This window comes from Fukomys damarensis, unplaced genomic scaffold, assembly GCF_012274545.1.
Source record: "Fukomys damarensis isolate Sample0158 unplaced genomic scaffold, DMR_v1.0_HiC HiC_scaffold_16, whole genome shotgun sequence".
NCBI lineage: Eukaryota > Metazoa > Chordata > Mammalia > Rodentia > Bathyergidae > Fukomys > Fukomys damarensis.
In genome coordinates, this window is record NW_022900928.1 from 36,370,286 (window position 1) to 36,393,916 (window position 23,631).

Sequence of the window (23,631 nt, forward strand, 5' to 3'; positions counted from 1 at the left end):
ATACCCAGTAAGCACAGAATCTCCACACAGGGAGTTATCTGGTGGTTACTATTTTTATTTCTGCGTGGCTGGAACCTCGCCCAAATTGACCTTTCTTCCTGTTTTCACCTTCTCCTGTGTACCTTATCACCCACACTCACAAGCCATTTTTAAAAATGAAATGTGGTGCGTGCCTTTCTGTCAGACAATCAGCATCTAAAGTTCAGCTTTCACTCGGCTCCAAATCCCTAGTCCCTAGCAGAAATATTTCCTTCCATGAACTTCAGCTTGAGCCCTGTCATTCTTTTTTTCACTTCATTTTCACAGGAGGTTGTAGAGGGTCTGGTAGGCAGGTTGCCAGGCTGTCTTCTTTCAATTTGTGTACATGCCTAGTAGCAGATCCTGGCCCTCCTAGAAGGAGGTTACTTATCTCTGGAGGGAACATAACTAATTTCCCCAGAATGTACTCTAAGAGTTTTGAACAAGTTGGCTGCATTTTTGGACCAACTGTCACACTGAGACCTTTATATTCAGGTAATAAGAAACCGTGAAGATCACACGAAAAAGCCTCTTTTGTGATATATGCCAGGGACCGGAAAACTAAAGTTCAGTCCAAATCTCGGGACTGAAGGAAATGAAACAGAACTGCTTACAAGAGTCAGAAAATGTATTAACATCAAGCTAGCTCCATGTCTACCACCCTCCAGCAGTGTACATCAGTCTGAATGTCATATTGCAGACAGCTGTAATAAGTGTAGGTAGGACAGAGTTTGCACATCACCTTTAAATGGCAATAATTCCATTTCAAAGGGCAAGTGAATGAAAAACGCACATGAAAACTCACTAGATGCACTGAGAAAAGGTTATCTAAACTTCTTTGTAGACAAAAGGCAAAACCCTATTTTAAATATTTGCTTCTTAAAATCTCTTTCATCCGCATTTTTCTCTATTTCATTGTCTCGACTTACACCAATAAACACGTGACTTTTACTATCTAGAGCAGATGCACCATGGAATTACAAAAGGTCGACCACGTAACCCAGGTGCTCTGGCCGGTTCCACTGCATGTATTCAGAAGATTAATGGTAGTCACAGGTGAACAGAGCTGGAGTGAGTAGTGTGCTAATGTCCAGGTGGAGACAAAATGATGGGGACAGTTTTCAGTTAGGCTATAGTTAGTACATATGAGAACTATACACAGGGTGAAGCACGGCCTTTGCCCCTTCCATTCAACAACAGTGTTACATTGGGCAAGTCATAGACTTTTAAAGTATCATTCTTTTAACTCAGAGTGGTATCTTGTATTCAGTAAAGAGGTAACTATATTAAATAATTATACTGAAACTATTTTAGAAAGGTAACCAAGTGAGGGACAAAAATCTCTACACTATCAGGTAAGGGTGAGTTTAAGAAGCCATGGATGATTAGCTTCAGAAGACAAGGAGAACAAGCACAAATATGTTATTCAAATACAAGAAAGCCTTTTAAGGAGATGAGATATTACAAATTTCTATAACAGAAAAGGGCAGAAATAGGACTCATTGGGAGGAATTAAAAATAAAGGGATTTAAGATCTCTGTGAGAAAAGTTTTAATAATAATATCTGTCTAGCAGTAGAAAGGGCTAATCTAAAAAATAGTGCTAGTGGAAGTATGAAGCAGAGAACTTGAGAAAAACGTTTGTAAAACTCGTGGAGGAGGAAGTGGATCAAGCTGGGAAGGGGACTGAAAAGATCCCGGTGGAGGATGACACTCATCTTTAAACTCTGGTACAGCCTCACAGGTCACTTCTATGGCCTTTTGGCTCCTCAAATTCTACAAGCGACAGAGAGCTCTAGTCTCAAGCGCCTACCGTAGTATGCTCATTTCCTAAAAAAGCACTCCAAGGACCTCCCAAGGAACAAGAGAGACTGCTCAATTTCTTTCAGGCAAAGTTGCCTAATGGAAGACAAAAGGCATGTTGGGTCTGCTTTTCTTTCATCTAGGGCACATAATGGTTTGGATATTTTTTATTATAGTTTAAACAACAAACAACAATTCCATTTGAAAAGTTAAAAGAAAATGGTAAGCTCTATAGTCCTGAAATTCTCACTGATCTCTTTAAGCTGGTTAAACTCCTGAATCACAATATCTGGATTTTTTTTGGGAGGTCTCAGGTCAGGCGACAGAACACCTGAGAGATAACCTAACCTTTAAACAGTGTACTTCCTGTTTGTGCTCCACTGGAGGCCATGGTACTATGTTGTAGCTGACTGTTTCCTTGCTCACATCTGGTCATAGGGCTGTACACTCTGCTACAGTGTCTTGATCTGGCCCTAAGAACACTGCAGCACAACATCAGCCTTCTGACCGAACAGTGGGCCGGTGTCACTGCTGCATCTGTAGTGCCAGGCAGCGTCTGACATGATAATGCCAGGGAAATCTTTTTCAAATGGAGGGAGGGGAGTAGGGAAAAGGGATGAAAAGTCAGAATTGAAGAAAAAATAGAAATAGAGCTTTTGCAAAGGAGAAGGGGAGTAAGAGTTGGAATGAGCAGGGAGGGATGGGAAAGGAAGAGAAAAAAAGAATTAAAATGTGTTATGTACATGTACCAACTCCCCCATGATAAATTTAATCATAATGTGATACACACATGTATCAATTTAAAAACATCTACAACAGAAGAAGAAAAAGAAAACAGTGTGTGTGTGTGGGGGGGTCGAGACATGGAGAACCTACTGTTTTTCTAGATTCAACTTAAACAGCTTCCTCTATGCATGATTCTCCTTCATGCACTAGCTCTGCTTTTGCCAAGAGCTTAGCACTCACTTCCTATCCCTTCAATCTTTCCTCCTTCAGGATGAGCGCCAGTTGTTTCTTATTTGCACACATTCATTTTCAGTTCCACAGCATTCCATACATTTCCTCTTTCTCTGACAGTCATTTAAAACGAGTTGATTAATCAAGCATTAAATCTCCTACTTATTGAGAGCTTGCTCTAGTCAGGCACACTACTGGACACAGGAATATTTGGACATGCAAAAAATGTTTCCTGCCCTTGCACTCTCGTTAGAGTTTAAGGTATATAGGTAAGATGAGAAAACCCACAGTTCCTGCCAGGATTCTGTTAGGTGCTAAGTAGCAGAGTTGGCTTGATGGGCTTTCAGAAGAGGACCTTTCTACACTAAGAGAACTGGAATTTTCAGGAGGGATACAGACTTCAGTTAGCTTTGCAATGATTACTCTAGATCATAAGAGAAGTAAGGAGCATGAGTATTTTAAGAAAGGATGATCCACTCTGCTACCTGACGTTTACAAATTCAACAAATATTTATTGTGCATCTGCTCTGGGCCAAGCACTAACCTAAAAGTAGTAATCATACTGAATTTTATGAGGTCAAGTGTGGTTCAGTTTTCTCTCATTTAATCCTAAACTATTCATGACCTCATTCATTCCTGTAGCTTTAACTACTACCTCCAGCATGCAAAAGGCATCCAATCTACCTGTCCACCCCCAGATTCCTCTAGTGCTTCTAATTGTGGTTCTAATCCTAAAGGAAAGTGAGATGTAATGATTCTGCTCTACCCACTCTGTGTCAGCTGGTTCCACACCCCGACCACTAGCCAAAGGGAGCAGACACCATGAAGACTACAAAACTTACAATAAGCAGACACTTGAAATTACATAGCTTCTCTGGGCTGTACAATTATGAGTGTGGAAAACATGCTTTTATGTATTCCTCCACACCATGCTACCTTACTGGGGCCTGAGACAACCTTGTTGACAAAGGTGAACCAATCCATAGGACGACAGCCTAGTTTATCAACACACCCTTATTCAAACAACCTTAATATTTTCATTCAGTGAATTCATGCCATGGGCCCAGCGCTGTACTAGCCGCTTCCTGTCAACAATATCCTCATACTAAGCTCTGTGAGAGAGCTATCACTACCACCATTATACCGGCCCAATTGTTTGTTACAATGAAATACCTGTGGCTAGATAATTTTGTAAAGAAAAGAAGTTTATTTAGCTCACCATTCTATAGATTCAGGGACACACAATGGGCATCAGTTTGGCTGCAGTGACAGCCTCATAGTAGATGGCATCACAGTAGGAACATGTGTCAGAAAGACAGAAACCACATCATAATACAGGGAAGAGAGAGAGAGGGAGAGAGGGGGGGAGAGAGAGAGAGAGAGAGAGAGAGAGAGAGAGAGATAATGGGAGGGAGAGAGGGAGGGACACCAACTGACCAGGATCCCCAGAACAACTGCTTTATTTCCTTCTCAGGGCATGCCCTTGTGACCTAATAACTTCCCATTCAGCCCCACCTCTCAAAGGTACCACCACCTCTCAGGGAGCAACTTCCAACACATGAGCCTTGGAAGAACACATTTAAATTATATTCAAACCATAGCTGCCATTATATAAATGTGAAAACTGAGGTCACAGAAAAAAACTGTCAACTATTTCAGTTCTAGTAAACGGTAGGAGTCAGGATGAGAACCAGATCTTTTTGTTTTCAGATATGACATTCTTCTACATTACAGTGGCCATAGATTAACAGTTCTTACCATTTGAAAAGTACACATTCTTGTCTCTCTCTCTACCTAGGAGTTGCAATTCATTTAATAACTGAAGTTTCTCAAGAGAAACAGAAATGGGTGGGACCTGGGTATGAAGGAAAATGGTATCACCAACCCACCAAGTATTTTAAAACCCAAGTGACCTCTAAGTCAGAGGATAAAATCGACAAATGAATTTCTGGGCAAACAAAAGCCATGAAATGTCACTCAGTTATTCCCATACCTTGCAAGCTTGTACTATAGGCCAGTGTACCTTCAAGGACACTGTAGGTACAGCGTGCGTCTTGCTAGATGTAATGCATACTTAGTGAACTTCTTGTTTGGAAAATTAACACATGTTCCCAACTTATAGAAAAGTTTCCATCTGCAATGGTTCACTGACAGAGAAACAGTCAGAGCAACAGCTCTTAAGCCCTGAGAGAAGATTCTGGCAACAACATGGAGTGTTACATCCACTGAGGGCAGGGGTAGAGCGGAAAAAGCACACTGGCATCAGACAGTAGAGAAACCTAGTGCTGGGAGTGAAAACTTCTGCAAAGGCATGAATCTTTCCTGAAACATACAAACAGCATTCTCATTTGAGAAGCACTGCTTGGTCTACATCACCTCCTTACAATGTCCTTCTCTGTAAAGCTATTAAACTGCCACATGATCTTTAAGCTTGGTTTCAGAAATGACTCCCCGTGCTTGCTTCGGCAGCACATATATTAAAAATGGAACAATACAGAGTAGATTAGCATGGCCCCTGTGAAAGGATGACATGCAAATTCGCGAAGCATCCCGTATGTTTTAAAGAACTCAAAAAAAAAATCAGAACTCCCAAATACAAAGACCTGATTCAAAAATGGGCATCTGAAATGAACAGACATTTCTCAAACAAGTAAAAACAGCAAATAAATATATGAAAAAATGTCCAACATCACTGATCATTTGAGAGATGCAGATGAAAACAATGCTGAGATTTCATCTCACTCCAGAAAAAATGGCTGCTATCAAAAAATCAACCAATAAATGTTGGCGGCGGTGTGGGGAGAAAGGAACCCTTCTCCAATGTTGGTGGAGTGCGGACTGGTGGAACCACTGTGGAAATCAAAATGCAGATATCTCAAAGAATTAGGATTAGAGGTTCCATGTGACCCAGCCATCCCTCTGCTGGACATCTTTCCAAAATAATTAAAAGAATCATACCACAGTGATATATGTGCACCTATGTTTATAGCAGCACAGTTTGTAATAGCTAAAATTTGGAAACAGCCCATTTGCCCATCAGTTGGAGACTGGATAAAGAAGATGTGGTTTTTCTATAAAAAGGAGTGCTACTCGGCCATAAAGAATGAGAAACTAGGAACATTTAAAGCTAAATGGATGCACATTGAAGCTATACTCTTAAGTGAAATAAGTAGGACATATTTGAGTAAATACCAAATAGTTTCTCTGGTGTGAAAAACTAAATGTACCAATAAGCTCAACGGAAAAACAAAACAAAACAAAATGATTCCCTAACTTCTCAGTCTCACATTATCTCTAGTCTCCCTGGAAGAATATCAGTCGGTGTCTTGTCAACCAGATTTTTTAGTGTGTAGTATTGTGCTGAGGCAATAGGCAAGATGCTGAGATACAAGGATGAATGAAATCACATTCCAGCTTTTAATTAACTAACTGTGAGGTATTTTACCAGAATGAGGTGAATCATATACACTCTGGGCTATAAACATGTATTTCCCATAAAAGTTTTAGTCAAGGCAAACACATGTTCGTTGTGTAAGGCAAGAGCTGGAAAAGAGCTAGGAAAGTTTATTTACTATAGAAACATTAACAAATAATCTTGTTCTTTTAATTTCCATTTAAAGATGGAAAATGAGACTCTAAGCAGTTTTCTTTTTACAACATCCTATACTACTCAAAAGTCATGAGATTAATATTGGACTAAATAAACTAATTATAATGAGTTTATACATCTTGTTACATTTATATTGCTGTTGAAGCAACTGAAGTGAATGATAGAAAATGTATTATTCAATCATATTTTTAAACGATGTTCTTGACGGTAGAACGCCCATTAGCACTTTTCATTCAATTAATGGGAAAGGCTGTTAATGTTTCCTTGACTTTGCTATTGGTCAATACTAGCAGAAAAATATATCTTCATAGCAATCATTCCAGCACCCAATATGATGTCTGGTATATATGAGAAATAGTGGAGAACACATGGGCCTTCCTGTCACATTGTGGCTGTTACCAATCCTTATTTTCTCTTTTACCCTCCTAGTGCTACTGTTAGAAGGAAAATAAGATAACTTTCATAAAGTGCTTTGCACACAGCAGCAGTAAACAAATGGGTTTATTAGTTTTTGTTAAATAAATGAATGAAAAAGTATACATTCTACTATTCTTTACTCTTGCCCCATTCCAAATCTCTGACTAATCTTTCCAGACAATCTTAAATATTTCCTTTATTATTCTTTAAAAAAAATACACAGGTTTTCTTGGTTATCTTTTACATTTTTCTTATCTATTTCCGTAGTATGTGTGTATAGTACACGATGTTTACATTCTTTGTGTGGAGCTGGTATGTGTATATTACACCTCTTAATTTCATTTTTCATCCTCTTTCCCTCCCTTCCCATCTCTTCCCTCCATCTCTTGATCCCCTTCCCACTTGAGAAAGATCAATCTCCTTCTTATTAAAGTTTTTTTTGGCTCTTTATTTATAATTTGAACTTCTCATATAAAAGAAACCATGTAATATTTAAGCTGTGAATCGGATTTATTTTAATTATAATTATGGTCTCAAGGTACATCTATTTTCCTACAAATGACTCAAGTTTATCTTTCTCTGTGGCGGAGAAGTACTCCATTGCGTGTAAATACCACATTTTCCTTATCTACTTATCTACCGATGTCTACATAGGCTGCTTCCAACATTTAGGTATGAATTGTTCTGCTATGTCCATGAGTATGCGTGTGTAACACACAACTACACATTGTTTTCATGTCTGAGTTCCCCAACTACTGCCATACGTTTTTTAAAAGTTAGACTGGTTTTATATAGAAGTGATGGCAACATATTCAACAGTCAGCTGTGGCAGGCATCCATGAACCCTTAAGTTCCTCAGTCATAAAAATGTGTGCTAGTCCTAGAGGAGAAACGGAGGGTACAGTCTGAAGCATCTGGGAGGAGGCGTTCAGTCCGAGGTAGGAGCTATTTACCGAGGAGAATGTTAAGCTTTTCACTATTTTGGGAAGCAAGAACACCAGGATTCAGCTAGAATGTCATCAATACTGATCTCTTTGCTATCTCTTGGACTCCTCTACTTGTAAGAACCAATGAAGTAAGAAACCAGTGAAACCATGAAACAGTTTCTCTGCCTATTTATCTACTTTGTCTTGTTTGAACAAAGACAAGGAAGACAAAGAACGAGACAAAGAAGATTTTATCTCCTTGTACTGTGGGGAAGTGCAGGGATACCATAGGGTAATGGCATTTTTAAAAGCTTGGATGACATGTGTGATTTAAGTGAACACTATTTTTTGACTGTTTTTAGTTAGTTCTTTATACATATTGAAAAACTAACTGGTAGAGGAAAAAGCCAGTGCCCTAGGAGACACTTTCCACATGGTCACTGCATCTTTCTCTAACTCTCTAACCATGGTTTTTGAATTAAGTCTTAGGCTGCTTACTGACGTAGCTGGTCTGGAAACACTTACCTGTGCCTGGCTACCAATTTTCTGAGCAGATTTGCTGCACCAGAAGCAAAGAGCAGATCTATTTCCATTAGTTAGTATTCTTTGGAAAGAAGCTAGGTAAACAAATGAATACTTGTCTATACACATCAGGTAGGTGGAAAGACAGCAATGAGACAAGCTTCATGAGTCAAAAAAACAAAAAACAAACAAACAACAACAACAAACAGGGAGGGAGAGAGTATGTTCCATCACTGCATTTAGAAGCCAGAAAATCATGAACAGTATGAACACACTTCCTATTGAAAGCAAATAATGTTCTTATCACTTCTTCTTCTCTGCTGTAAAACTGGAAAAACAATCCCAAATGTAGCTAGTTAAATTTGGAACTTTAGTGGAAAACTGTTGCCATTCAATGCAATCTTATCAAGGAAGTATATTATTTGCTCAACAGAAAGAAAAGGCATTGCTAAAATCTAAATAACTTACAAATTAATAAACTATGAATTCCACAGAGCCCACAGTCTAATTTTCATTTGGAAAATTGATATTTGGTGAAAAGATAGTTTGTTATGTCTCATTCCTAAAACACAGCATGCAAGTGGCAAGCACATCTTTTCAAAAGTACCCCTATTTGTATTATAACATTTTAAAAATTTCATGACATCAAAATCCAAATAAAATTAAGGCAGCAGGTGAGTCATTAAAATTCTTTGAGCAGGATTCATCAGAAGCAAAAATGAGACAAAGAAGAGGATGATGATTTGGTTCAGCTCTAAAATACTATAATCCTAAACCCCAGGGACATAAAATTTTAAGGTTCACATGGAATTGAACTCAAACCTATATTTACACTGCAAAGAATGAGAGCATTTGACTGTGGTTTGGCCTAAAATCCAGTGACCATCAGTGAATAGCAGTCTTTGATGAGATTGATACTTTAGGTTTTCTGTTCATTATAGCACTGGGCAGATGGGTTCTGGCTGGTGATTCTTGCAACAGTGCCAATGAAAAGATAACAAAGAGGTTAACAGTTATTTCCTTAGCTTTTGTGATTGCAGAAAGATTTTTTTCCCTTGCCTCCCAGCCATTCTCTTATTCTCTACTCACTCTGCAAGTCAGTTTAAAGAGGTACGTCCTCTTATGTTTGGCCTTCCTTACACTGTTACATACTAATTCTAGTGGGTATTTGTACATAGCGTCTTACACACTCCACAAACCATGGATGGCTGTTGTATGCTTTGCCAACACACATCATAATTATCCTCATCCTTTCCTAACAGTAACAGCTGCCAGATTTTATGTAGGCACATATAAGATAACTAGGGAGGCCGCCTTTATCCTATCTAGGTTTCAGAATGGGCCAGTAGATTGGTCTTATGCTCAGGGTAGATGTATATAAGACAGACCATTCAAAGCGACTCTATGGCCCATGGCCAAGGATTCTTTCTGACTGGATTTGATCAAGAAAGCAAGTTTTCCAAGTTATTAAAACATCTCTAGGATCATAAAGGCAGTTAATGTAACAATAGATCTAACAGTAAGAATGGAGACATGGTAAGACTAAAAAAAAAAAACACCCCAAAAACAACAAAAAAAGATTTCTTGACAACACTGTGATCCATTTGTTGAAGCTGGCCTAACTGCTATATTTTTAGGTTATAGTCATCAATATATTCTTTTGAACAAGTCAGCTAGAGTCAGGACTTCTGTCCCTTGTAACAGAAAACAACCTCTTACCTGCTTCAGTGGGAGAGGGCCAAAATACATCTGCAACTGTAATCTTACTTGTCCATTTCTCTTGGATTATAAACTCCTTGAGCTCAATAATTGAGACATTTTATCTTTGCATTCTTACTACCTAGCAGAGTAGCTGGCATATAATTAATGCTCAATAAATGATTAAAAATAAACAAAGAAGCAACTAAGTAAAGCAAGCTGACCTGGATTATTCAGACCAAAAAACATTTCTTTCTCAAGTATTTTGCATAAATTTTCATATGTGCTTTAACTTTTATACGTCCATAGCATACCATTAATCATTTCCTACCCTGATCTAATTTTGAAAGTGTTTTTTTCTCTTTTTTCCTTCTAATTATTTAAATAAAGTGTACTCATTACAAATTGACACATTATAACAAATGACACAACGTCCAAAAGATAAAGTAAAAATGAACAGGAATGGTATAATTCAAGAGTTCAATGAGGGGTTGGGGATTTAGCTCAGTGGCATAGTGCCTCCCATGCAAGCAGAAGATTCTAGTTCGATCTCTGGTACAACAAACAAAGAAACAAACAAACAGTTCAAACGCAGAAGCTAAATGATGAGCTTTGTTTTGTCTTGCTTTTGTGTGTTTGTTTTTCTAATCTCCCTGTGCCATCCTTATGACCATTTCTTCTGAGCAAAATAAATATGGTACACACCTTAATCACCACAGAATTGTCAGTTTTCCTGCTGTATTTTTGGACCTAGTGAACATTTAATGCATGTACACTACTTGCTAAGGATTTCCTGTGCTAGATGCTTTCACATGAATGAGAGAACAGCTAACACTGGAAGGTAAGTCATCACAGTTATATCTTTCCAGCAGCTTGAAAAAACTATACTTGCTTTATAGGTAAGGCAAACAAAGTCGCAAGATTTGATAGCTGAGGATACTTCCCAAGATGTATTCTGCCTTTTCACATAGGAAAGTGCTGTGTGAAAATAAAAGCAACCAAAACAAAAACAAAAGCAAAAATCACTCATGGAATTGGATAATTACTCCCACTGAATTTAAAAAGCAAAAACAAAACCCCACAAAACTTTAGATTTTTAAATACAGTAATTCTCTGTACGAGTTCTGTTCCTGGAGAATGTAAGTCAGATTTGTTCGTAAATCGGACAAAGTGAGTCTTACACAGCTTTGACATAAATATACAGTGTAAAGTATAAAAAAAAACCAAACACACAAAAATGCTGTAAATAACTATTTTTGCTTTTATAGTTACCTTAAAATAGTGGTACAGTACAGTATTTCACTTTTGTTTCCATGGTTATTGCTTTGCACTTCCTAGCGGTCCCCTCCACATCACCACAGTTTTTCCTCTTGCTCCCAGACATCCTGGGCTCTGACTGAGCACTGTACAGTATCCCAGTGTACACAGCAAGCACACAGCAGCACAGCTGTGACAACATGGACACATGTCCTGCAGACATGTGAGCTACTTCTCGATCTGTTCCCATCTACAAATGTTCATAATGTGAGGTTCCTTTGTGTCTGCGAAAGTTTGCAACTTGAATGTTCCTAAGTCAGACAGTTCCTACTGTCATTATAGAGAACTGCTGCCTGGAACTCCTAGATGTTAGTTCTGCTTAGGTGGTATTTGTTTCTAACGTCACATAAGATGAAAACAAGCTACTGTAAGAATGACACACTGAACAGAAGGAGGAGTTATAATAATGGAATCAGGCTAGACAAAGCCATTGATTCTACCTCTGCTTTTTAATCAGCTCGCAAGGCAGAGTTCTGGTCAGACCCTTTAGGCAGCTTTCTATTAGTTCCTTGCCCTGAAGGTCACAACCACATTTTAAAACTAGAGATAAGAAAAGACACCTGAAATTAGTAATAGTCCCTCTGAGCAACTATATGTTTTCAAGTCATATAAAAGACATATGGCAAGGTTTTATAATCTAGTTGACTCTAAAAATGCCTTCCACAGCAGCTCTATGTCTCTGAACTAAAAGAAAAGCCAGTGTTTATTCTTGATAGATCAAGATGCTCGCAGTTTCAAAATGGCACTTAAAAAGCTTCCCGTCCGAAGTTTTCATATCTTTTAGATCTTTTTTTTTTTTTTGCTCACATGATTTCTTTCAGTTTAGTTGAAAAAAGCTAAAGCAAAAACAAACAAAAGACCCATAAAACCAACTCCCTAGAATTTTAGCCTTACTGTTCTGCAGTATATGTAAACATTCTGTAACTCAAGGAAGGGCTGACCCGAATGTTTTACAGGACCCAGGACAAGAACACATGAAGCCTTCCCTTATGTTCTGATCTATCTACTCTTCTCTCCACAGCTCTTCCCTGCAGCACAAAACGTTCTTTCCTACAACGTGTGTGTATCAGAGCTCATCAATCCAAGCTGGGATCAACAACATCTACTACCCTCACTCCCTATCCTCATGGAAATAGCAGCCTCTGGGTTTCTACTCACAACTCTAAGCCATGGGTTCAGAAATATTTGAAGGAAAAACTATGGGGTTCCATTTAGCCTCCATGTGCTCTAAAAGAGAGAGCCAAATCCAGCTCTTCATCTACAGGCTCTTCTAAACTCAGTGCCTAGGCCAAAAGGAGGTACTAATTCAGGCTAACTTCCGGATCCTCCCTTGAATTTAATAAATTCATGATTACTCCCAGTACTGGGAATTGAACCCAGAGAGCTATAACCATAGGTTTTTTAAATTTTGAGACAAGGTCATGCTAAATTGCCTAGGCTCACTCCCCTTGAACTTTTAATCCTTTTTGCTCAACCTGCCAAGTAGCTGGATTACAGGTGTGTACCACTATGCCCCACAATTTTGTGACCTTTTAAAATTTTATAGTTTTGCTGGGGATTTAGCTCAGTGGTGCCGCTGCCTGCTTCACATGTGCAAGGTCCCAAGTTTGATCCCCAGTGCCACCCCCAAAGAAAGAAAGAAAGAAAGATAGAAAGAATTTCATGGTTTAAATCATAGCAGACATAAAATTTTATAGTTTGTTTTTATACCAAATGCTATACTTTAGGGAAGAATAGGAAAGATGGGTTAGGAATGTGTGATTTTTATTGGCGTAGAACAAAAATAACAGCAAAGGAAATCAATATCCTTTTCTTTTTAATATTCCTTAAACTCTAAAATTATACTGGGTAACTTCACTATGGTGGTTACAGAGTAATCCTGGAATCGGAAAGGTGTGGGTTTAAATCCTAGCATTGCCTTATGCTAATATAATTGATCAACTTAGTAGTATTTAAATGAGTTTAGCTCTAATTTTATTTCCTCATTTGATAACAGGAAGCAAAATAGTTTTCCAGATAGGCTTGTGATGATTACTAAATCAGAAAATGTACACAGTACCTGGGACCACATAAATAATATTTACTATTAAATCAAGTATTTTAATGCAATATCAGGGTTGGAGGTAGGCTTAATTTTTGTTTGGCAAATAATTTAGAAAGATGTGATATATTATCTGGCATCACTTTATTTCCATGTTCCCTGTTTACAGTGAAATTTATTCTTTGGATAATTACATAAGAACTTTGGACACCATTCCAGGAATTAGTCAAAAGTGAACTGAAATGTAATAACTATTTTTACTAAGTTTCCAAAATAAAAACAAAAGAGGTGATCTGTATGCATAGCGTGCTAACCAGAAAAAATTCTACAGTCTTGTTTACCATGCATAAGTCTTTCCAAATTAACATCTATCAGAATGAGTTAACATATTATATTCTACAAAGTGCAACTTCTAACATTGGCTGCCTTTTACTGGGTGCTCTTTTGTGTCACATAGTATACCGGATAATGTATATAGATTACCTACTTGGTTTAATCTTCCTAGCTTTCCCCTCCCCATTTCACAGATAAAGAGAGTGAGTTTCTTGAAGACTTTGGACTTAAAATGGACTTTTTAGGTACCATTTTGGAATATCATGTAGTGTCACAGGCTAGGGGACACATAGCTGTTGCTCTTTCCATTTGTACCTCACTGCAGCTCCTTGAAGCTGCTCCCCTTTCTCCTTTCTCCCAGAGGAAATTATGTGTCATGAAGGCAAAAATTAACATTTGCCTCTTTAGCTTTTAATCTCTTTTGAGACACATAGTTCTGTCTATGTGTTCCCTCTCAGAAGGTTCTTGTCGCAGTTCATATCTTTCTAATTGTAAATTTAACTGGGAATAACATATTACATTTTCTTTGTTGCTATAAATGGAACTCATCTCTGGTGAGTGGAGATGGAAAAACCACCACCAAATGAGAAGAAACTCAGTTTACAGAAAATGGTACATTGATTTATTTCTCCACAAAAAACAATACTGAATCAAAACTCAGACACTGCTACAAAATAAACTCTGGGTTCTGGCATGTGGTTTTATATATCTCAAAGGTACTTTATAACTATATTGTTCTTGGCATTAGGATAGACTAACACTTTTAGGAACCTTCAGCTGTGTCCTGAGCTTTACAAAATGTCATGGGCTGGCTGGACCATCACACACAGATATTGATTTATATTTGCAATGATTTGCTGAATTTCCTACCTCAATCATTATTGCCAGAGCCCAGAGGCTTTGAGATGAACAGAAGACATTCTACAGACCTTCTTGGGGCACTGGCTTGTAGATGAGAAACCAAGTCTCAGGTTACACACCCCTAAGTGCCAACCACAATACATCAGTCCTTTGCTCTTTAAGCAGAACTTATGCAGAGAAATGGAAAATATGGAAAAGCTATTTATGGAAGAAAAAAGTATGGGCGAAAATGTGTTCCTGGAAAAAGAAATAATCTGTATTTTAAATGTGCCAAGTTTTTGGGGCAATGAAAAAGTATACTAGGAAAGTATAATTTTATTGGAAAACATGATGGTACCAATGATCAAAATATTTATTAGGAAAAAGCAGAGCAAGCTAAGAAGCTAAGTCCCAGATGGGGGGAAAAATCATACAGTTTTTCAAAGATATGCTAAAATAGATAGTTTTTTCTTTAGGATAAAAGGATATTCTTGTCAGATCTAGTTCCTACATGTAAAGAGAAAATGCACTAGCATACAAGGTAAACACTGGACAGACAGACAATTATGGGTTCAGAAGACAGCTCCTTGCTGATGAAGTAAAGCAAATGTCAAGAAGCCAGACACACTTGAAACATTTAGAAAAATGTCCTTTGCTATTCCTTTCTACATATAATGTGCCATATGACACTACAGTTAAATCTGCTACTGCCAAAAAAGAAAGAAAAAAAAAAAAAAAAAAGAACGAAAGAAAGGAAAAATAAAAAAAGTACGTCAAGCTGTTGATTTCCCTGAGATTTGGACACAGGAACCACAATACAGAACAAGAGTCCAGAAAGGTACAGCATCCCCCCCCATTCTGATAAAGAACTGACTTCCTTTAGCTAGCTGGCCAGGAGTTAGCCCTCATCTTATGTGGAGCCAGACCTGGAGCAAAGACCTATTAAACACCCTGAGAACCAAAATGTAGCTTCAAGTAATTTAATGGGAATAGAAAACTAGAGAAACCAGCCACAAGTTACACACATTCTAGTCATGCTGCCTGCATCTTTCTGTCCTGCAGTGTGCTATATAGCGGTTTTCATACTGATCCTGTCTTTTCTTTCTCCCTTTCTCTCTGTTTCTCTCTTTCCCACATCATCAACAAGCATGCCAAATGCAAATTAGCTCAGATTCTGATCCCACCCGAGCAAAAATGCAGGGACTACGACCACACTGAGTTTTACAATAATCTCCACAATGCCAATTATTCACAGCCCCTTGGTTCCGTTCACACAAAAGATTGCAATTTGAATCTTGCCTTGCACAGGTTCAGCTCGGTTGGAGCTGGTTACCAGGCGAACGGTCCCTTTTAAGATTTGCCGATCTCCGGGAGAGTTAGTTGGGGGGTGGGGATGAATAAACCACCCTGTACATACCTTGCTTTGGCAGCTAAGAAAAACAATTTCGTGACAAAGAGACTTGTTCTTTTCAAAGCTCACCCAACAAATGAGACTAGCAGAATGAAACCTGAGAAACTTTAGCAACCAAAGAAAGCAGCCTTCCAAGGATCAAGGTGAATAATTGATTGGTAGGGTTTTGTTTCATCCTTTAAGCTACTTGGCAATTAAAGAGAAATTATAGAATTTGTCAGAAGCCCAGTCACTGACACACATACTTCTGACAGCAAAGGCATAATCCAAACTACGGATATGTTTGCCAAGCTTATTCAATAACAACGGTTAGCTGCAAAGCCGGGGAACTTACCGAGCGAGCACAAAATTATTGGAACAAAGCAGGGAGGAGGCAGAAGGCACCAAAGGCAGCTTCTCCCTCTCCTTGATGCCAGGTTCTCCCGTCCTGCTGTCCGGTCCACTCTTGTCTTTATAACTAAGACTCCAACTGAACTCACTAGCGGAACCTGATGAATTATAAAACAGCCCCTCCTAGACTCTCATATTTTACCTCACAGGGGGTGACCATGCGGCATCCTCGCTCGCTGGATACATATATTTCTGTGTAAATCGCTCTGATAAATATATCAGCCTTAGAAGCAGTGACAGTAATTGGTATTTGGGATGTACCAGTATTAACCAATAAGATGCTTTCCCACCATCAGTACTATCCCCTCAGCCTCCACTTGTGTTCCCCCATACCTTGTTAAGGTGGATCCACCCAGCACTGTAGAGAGTAGGCAAAGACGGGCAAAATGTAAAGCGAAGCCCCTGCATCCATGCACTCAGGGCAAAATGCATTACTTATGGTTAATTCTCATAATAGTTCCATAAGCATCGATATTTGCAGAACATACCATAGTACAGGAAACACTGTCACTGGCTCTCAGTGACTGGGAAAGGTATCAGGATGACATCAATTCAAACGATCAAGGGAGCTCAGAGATAAGTGGCTGGCTGGGTCACTTGGGGATGCAAGCAGCCTAGGGGTCAGGGAGTCCAACCTGCTCACCGGGCCAACAAGGAGCTTGTGGTAAGAAAGTTACAGTGACTTGGCTGGGTCACACAAATGCTAAATGTGATTTGAGCTTGAACCCAAACCCAGGTCTTCTGACAACAAATAGTCTTTCTATCCTACCATGTAGCTTCCAGAGCATGGAAGTCCTGGGAACAGGATGACAAATGGAAATGGGAATGAACATCACTGATCAAAAATCCTGAGTGGGTAGTATCTGAGATTTTTTGCGCCCTCTCTGGCAAGGTTCAGTGTTGGCTCACCGAATAGCAACCATGGAAAACACATTTTGGATAATAATAGCTCATATCCATTAAGCACTTTTTACATGCCAGGTAGTGTTGAATGTACTTTAGCATGCATGGACTCAGGTAATCTTTCAAACATTCCTAAGAGGAAGGTTCTATTACAAAAATCATATCGCAGACAAAACCAAACCAAACCAAACCAAAACTGAGATCCAGAGAGGTTAGCTAATTCATACAGGGTCACACACTTGCTAAGCGGCAGAATTAGATTCAATCCAAGACAACCTAGGTTCAAAGTCCACACTCTTAAACCTATTGTCCTATCACAGTCAGTGTTTACATTACACAGTTCAAGTCAGATGGACAAGCAGAACATATTTATTGACTATGAACTTTAGTAGAAATAATAGAAAGATCATAGGGTTTGACACTAAACAGAATTATTCTAAAACTCTATCCTTGCTAGTAATTGACGATATATATATATTTTTAATCTTCAAGATGGGTATACTACTTCAAAAAAATTAAGTGGAATGTATCAGGAAAATGTAGTGCTAAGTTTAGGGTACGTGACCACAATCCAGTGACCGTTTTTCTAACCATATTTCTTTTGAGAAAAACAATTTCCACTTTATCTTTTCCCTCAACTTTCTTTTAAAAATGTTATTTGTCCTGTACCAAAAGACTTCTATGCTGCTGTGAGAGAGGAAAAACATTTAGAGAGGCTATCATGCAGACTGCAGAATGTTGCGTCCCAGGGAATACCTGGACTTTCTCTAGAAAATGGAAGGCCCAGCGGCTGTGCTCCTGGCTGCCCATTCTACTCAATAGCTTTTTTTCTTTTCTTTGGTACTGGGAATAGCTTCTGTCTACTTGACTTTTATGATTAGTTAGATGAACTCATCAGCCCAGGAAGACTATTCAAAGGATGTTTGTTATCGACTATGAGATCACCTTGGCTTCCTTTGCCCTTTCCAAACAAGCACCCACCACAAAACCTGTTAAAAACAATGACCTTTTGCTTGGAGCCAAGCACTTCTTGCTATGAAAGTTAGGTGTGCAAGGCAGCGAGACAGGCACCTCCTGCCTCAAAGGTTCTACTGCCAACTCCTCCTTAAGTCAGTATAACTTAGTATTTGCTAACCTGTGATGTCCCGATCTGATGTTTGTCCAGTAAAAAACTGCCATCTTCAACGCATGTAATCAGCACTTCTTAAGTCATCAGTGGCGACCCTTGGTGGGAAAAGGTGATGCACTTATATAGGATACACAGGTTGCTCGAGGAGATTTTCTTAGCTCTGTGTTTCCAAGAATGACTCTATGGCCAACTTAATTTGTTCACATACAGATTACTCTGTCCTTGTTTATTTTTTCACTCTAAGTATCCTCCTAGGGAGTCTAAAGTACATGTTGGTAAGGCACCCCTGCCTTCATGACATACTTCATACTAGGTACTGCAGGAGCAAAAGTAAGCAACATAACTGGGAATGGGCTAAGGAGGGGAGAGACGGAGGCATCCAAACTGGTAAGAAAAGCCAGGTGTAAGCATGATAAATAGTACAAAGCACATGGTAAGTACACACTCAGTGGTTATTTCCTATAAATCTACATGGGGTTATCCCTATATTATCTGAAGTAGCTTGGTTCTAAGTAAGTATTTCCATAATTTCCAGCTCCTTTGATATACCACCAACTCAAAATATCCTCCAAGAGCCATTTCTTTCCTGTGCATTTTCTCCTGCTTCCTATTTCACTGTTATGGCACACACTCTGAAAAATTAACACACATAAGTCCTTATAGCCTTTATAACACATTTGTTTCCCTTTACACAGATGCAATCATTATCACCACCTCATGCCATCACTTACTGTCAGACATGATGAACTACATCATACCATGAAACTGTATCAATATTTTGCTTTATACAGTATTAATGACAGTGCTAATATTTATTGAGCATTTAATATGGGTGGGTGATGTATTAAACCTTGCATTTCTCATTTAACCCTCACAACGGCTTTTTGAAATGAGCTGTATGATTATTTCTATTTTATACAGGAGGATCCTGACGAGGAGGGTAAGGTGACTTGCCAAAAAATGACATAGTCAGAATAACAACTGAGGTTCAGAACTGCAGAGCTTGTTCTGTGAACTACTACGCCCACTGATTCTAAGACACTGAAGCAGTAGATAACAATACATGAGTATTTACTGTCACTGTTTTTATTTCCTCACATTCAATCGTCTCCTCAAGTGATTTCAATCAGGCTATCCCACTTAAATCATTCTTATCAAGGCAAGTAGAATGACATGCTTGCGGACAAAAGCCCTGGCCATTGTTAATAGTCCTCGGTTTATGCAACCTCTTCCCAACATTTGGCAGAGTTAATCACCACCTCCTTGAATTAGTTACTCTTTCTGTGCTTCTGAAACCCTCTAAATTTTCCACCCACATCCCTAATCCATCCTTCTCAGTCTCCTTTGCTGGGTCCTTCTTCACATGCTGGCCTTTCAAACTGACAGTGCCTCGGGTAATTAGACCTCTCTGGTTGCACTCAGTCCCAAGGCCACAACAGCTACTATCAAGGTACAAATGCTACCCTTCCAGTAAAGCCTATCACAAGAAGATCTCCAGCCCTAACCTCTGCCCTGCATCCAGACCTTTATATCCAGCTGCCTACCATATATAAGTATCTTCCAACCAATTGTTTAATTATGGGCTGCTTACATTTAAATTATTCCAAACCAAGTCTTCCTTAAAATGCTCTATTCCCGCTGTTCACCATTTTAATAAATGGCCTGATCATTTATCTAATTGCCCTTGGCCAAAATCCGAGAGTCACTCTTGACTTCTTACCTTCCATCCTGTGCTTTATTCATTTGCAAATCTTGTGAATTCTGTCTTCACAATATATCCTGAATCTTTTATCCATCTCTACCTTTAACTCTAAACTTATACCACTATTGTTTCCCACAGGGATTTCTGCAATTCACTCTTAACTAGTTTCTGTCTTTCTTTTTTTCCCCTGACTCCTTCATCTTGTTACAGCCTCTTGTCTACACAGCAACCAAAGTCAGACCCTGATACTCCATGCTTAGTTCCCTTTAGTGGATACCATTTTATTTTATTATTTTTGGTTTGTTTGGTTTTGGTACTGGGGATCGAACTCAGGACCTTGTGCTTACAAGGCAGGCAAAGTGCCACTGAGCTAAATCCCCTGCCCTATCCCATTTTAATTAGGAGTTTTTCCTTCACTGTAGTCAGGACGCTGTTTGTTCAAGAGTCTTCTCATTAGAGGTAATTCTGACAACCAACAGTTCACCATCCCTGGTTCCTCCATTTCTTTTAATCTCCTACTAAACTTGTTGCATGAGACCAGAGGCCTTGTCTGTTTTGTCTGTTGCTGAATCTCCAGCTCTAGAAGAAGGCCTACCACATAATACAGATTTAGTACTTGTAAAATGAATGCATTCTAAGTCCCAGCTTCACCACTTCTTAGTTGTATATCCTTGCACAAATCACTTACTGTCCCTACATCATAAATTCCTTAGTCACAAATTTTCTTTAAAAATAACCAACCAACACTTACAGTGCTTGGATGCCTTACAAATACTTTACAATGTATTCAGCCTGACCTCTGTTTGACTTCCATCCCACAGTTCCATGATGTTGGTCAGTGTTGGCTGAATTGTGTCCCTCAAATTTACATGTTGAAATCCTTACCTATGCTGTATCTTAGAATGTAACTGTATTTGGAAAAAGATATAATCAGATAAGACAAAGCCATATTGCAGTAGAGTGAGTACCTGACCCATTACGAAAAGGCGAATTATGGGCACATAATTCATACAGGGAAAGAGTCATGCTGCCACAGACCAAGAAACTACCGGGGGCTGGGAGAGAGGGGCCTGGAATAGACCTTTCCCTGAATACTTCAGAGGGACTAAGGCACTATTGACACCTTGACTTCTGGCTTCTAGAGCTGTGAGAAGATAAATTTCTGTTGTTCAAGACCTCCAAGTTTGTGGAACTTTGTTAAAGCAGATTTCAGGAAAAAAAATACACAGCAGATATTATCTTCTTATAATACATGAGAAAACTGCAGCTCAGAAAATTTGAGAAACTTCCCCAGCTTTCACATACAGGAATTAGTTGGGCTGAGATTTAAACCAAAAGCTGTATGACTCCAAAGTCCACACATGGAGGCAGTGAATTCTAGATACTTCTACCTGACCTTTTTGGTCCAGTACAGAGTGAGATAAGTACATAAGACACAGTTATTTCTCATCAAGCTCAATGGCCTTCCTATATTATTATAAAACTATATCCTTCCTGTTTACTTTTTTCCCATTGTTTTTTCCATTAAGTTATCCTTTTACTTCTGAGATGATGGTTTGCATACACAGCAATTGGTTTTTATTTCTTGAGTTTTTGTTTTGTGTTTTCATGTCATCCGATTTCTTGGCAAGATAAAAAGTTGACAATTCTGTTGGACTACCAAGATTTCTTCTGCAATGTTTCCAGTCTCTGAGATACAAGAAAGTCTGGAACAAACTGAATAATGCTATCTTCTCCATGGAACAAGTCCAAGGAGGCTCTTTCCATATAGTCCACATTGGTGGTGGGAAGAGGTGAGCTTTGCTCTCAATCTACTGAAAAAGCTTGTGCTTATATAAAAAAAATATTGTGTTAATGGTTGTAATCCTTCAGTATCCCTAAATTAATCTAATATTATCTCATGCAATAAATTTGTTTAACTAAACAATACTTACTAATTCAGGCCTTTCCTTAGTCTTGCCTCTCACTCTGTACCATCATCAGAACTTCAGTGAAGTATTTGCTTTTGACCTCATCTATTTTCTTTCGGGTTCCACAAACCCAGGACCTGTGGGCTTGTGAAAATGTCTGACGAAATGAGATCACTTCTGTTAAGTATCTAGAACACCATAAAAGCTCTTAGTAAATGCTAATTCCTTTTAAAGAAAGAGGTAAAGCTTTATGCCTCCAGAAGGGAACTGGCTTAGGACTAAAGAAGATTTAGAGCATTTAGATTACTCTGGGAGACTGACCAGATGAACTTCACCCTTTTGCCGAGCATTCGGTGTTTCATAAGACAATTTATGGAAATGGTAGCAGTCCATTTTATGTATTCATGTTCATGAATATATGTATACATATAAATTTTATTGGTGTATGTATTCCTTTTGCAGTTCCTGAAAAAGCTTTATATATAAGAACTTACTTTCTTTATTTTACCATTATTTGGTCATCTATAATCTAACTTATTTCTACCAATTTGTACTACCTTGGGCATCCTAAGTGAAAACAGACTTCTACCTCTACTTGCCAAAGCTATCTCAGACTCAAATTGGAGAAGGACTTCCTTCTTTCCATGAATATTTATACAGGGCACACTGTATTATTTGAATGCCAAAAGAATGATGCAGTCAAAGTCAGATTCTCTAATCCCTGAGGGGATCCAGTCCAGGAAGTAACAAGTGGATAATAAATATTTAGCTGGCATATTTTATAAGGATTTTCTCTAAATTGCTATAGATGCCCAAAGGGACCACACCCAACACAGCATAGTAGGTGAGGTCATAGAAGCTTAAAAAAAGGTGATGTGTTAAGCTGAGTATTACTGTGTGACATCACAGTTTGAATGTATCCCCCAAAGTTTGTGTGCTGAAAACCTAATCTTCAATCCAAAAGTGTTAAGTGGGGTCTATTAAGAGGTGAGAGTGGTGGATTTGTTACAAAAGCAAATTCAGCCATCTCTTAGTCTCTTGCCCTGTGATGCCTTCCACTTTGTATCTTAGGCTTAATGGCCTCCAGAACTATAAGAGATAAATCTCTGTTCTTTATAACTTACATAGTTTCAGGTTCTGTTATAGTAGCATAAAAAGGACTAAAACAGATGACTAAGGATGGCCAAGTAAGAAGTGTTCCAGTCGTTGTGCAAGGCATATTCAAAGACACTGGGGATGAAGGGGCTCAACATGGAACTCTGGAGAAATGAAATTTTATCCAGTTAGTATTTAATAACCTCAAAAAGACTAACTGCAGAGTTTAGTAATGCTACAGAAGAATAAATCCTTCCTCATGAACTTTTTCAATGCATTGAAAGCTGAACTAGAAAATGTCATGCTTTATAGTTAGACAGTCCTGATTCATTCATTTGCAAGTCGCTTGATGTCTCTGAATTAAACCTCAGCTTGTTCCTCATCTATAAAATGAGGGTAGCTATCTACTTATACAGTAGTCTTCTTATGAAATTAAATATATAAAGTATCTTGTTATCTGACTGCTCCAAAACAGCAGAGTGCTAAAAACACTTGTATCATTGTGAATAAGATTCTACATCACTCATGCCAACTCTGGTTTCCTACTGGGATATATTTGTTTTGCTTTCTAGACCAGTAGGCTTAAAACCTTGTTAATATCATCATTTAA

The 23,631-nt window shown here is 38.6% G+C and overlaps 1 protein-coding gene and 1 non-coding gene across 2 annotated transcripts in view; one reads left to right on the forward strand and one right to left on the reverse strand.

Annotated features, from left to right (window-relative positions):
* Positions 1–23,631, reverse strand: part of Dlg2 (discs large MAGUK scaffold protein 2) — a 1,815,033-nt gene that overhangs the window by 191,248 nt on the left and 1,600,154 nt on the right. The window lies entirely within an intron of this gene.
* Positions 5,231–5,337, forward strand: LOC117286409. The gene has a single exon (XR_004517581.1). It is a non-coding gene; the product is annotated as a U6 spliceosomal RNA (small nuclear RNA).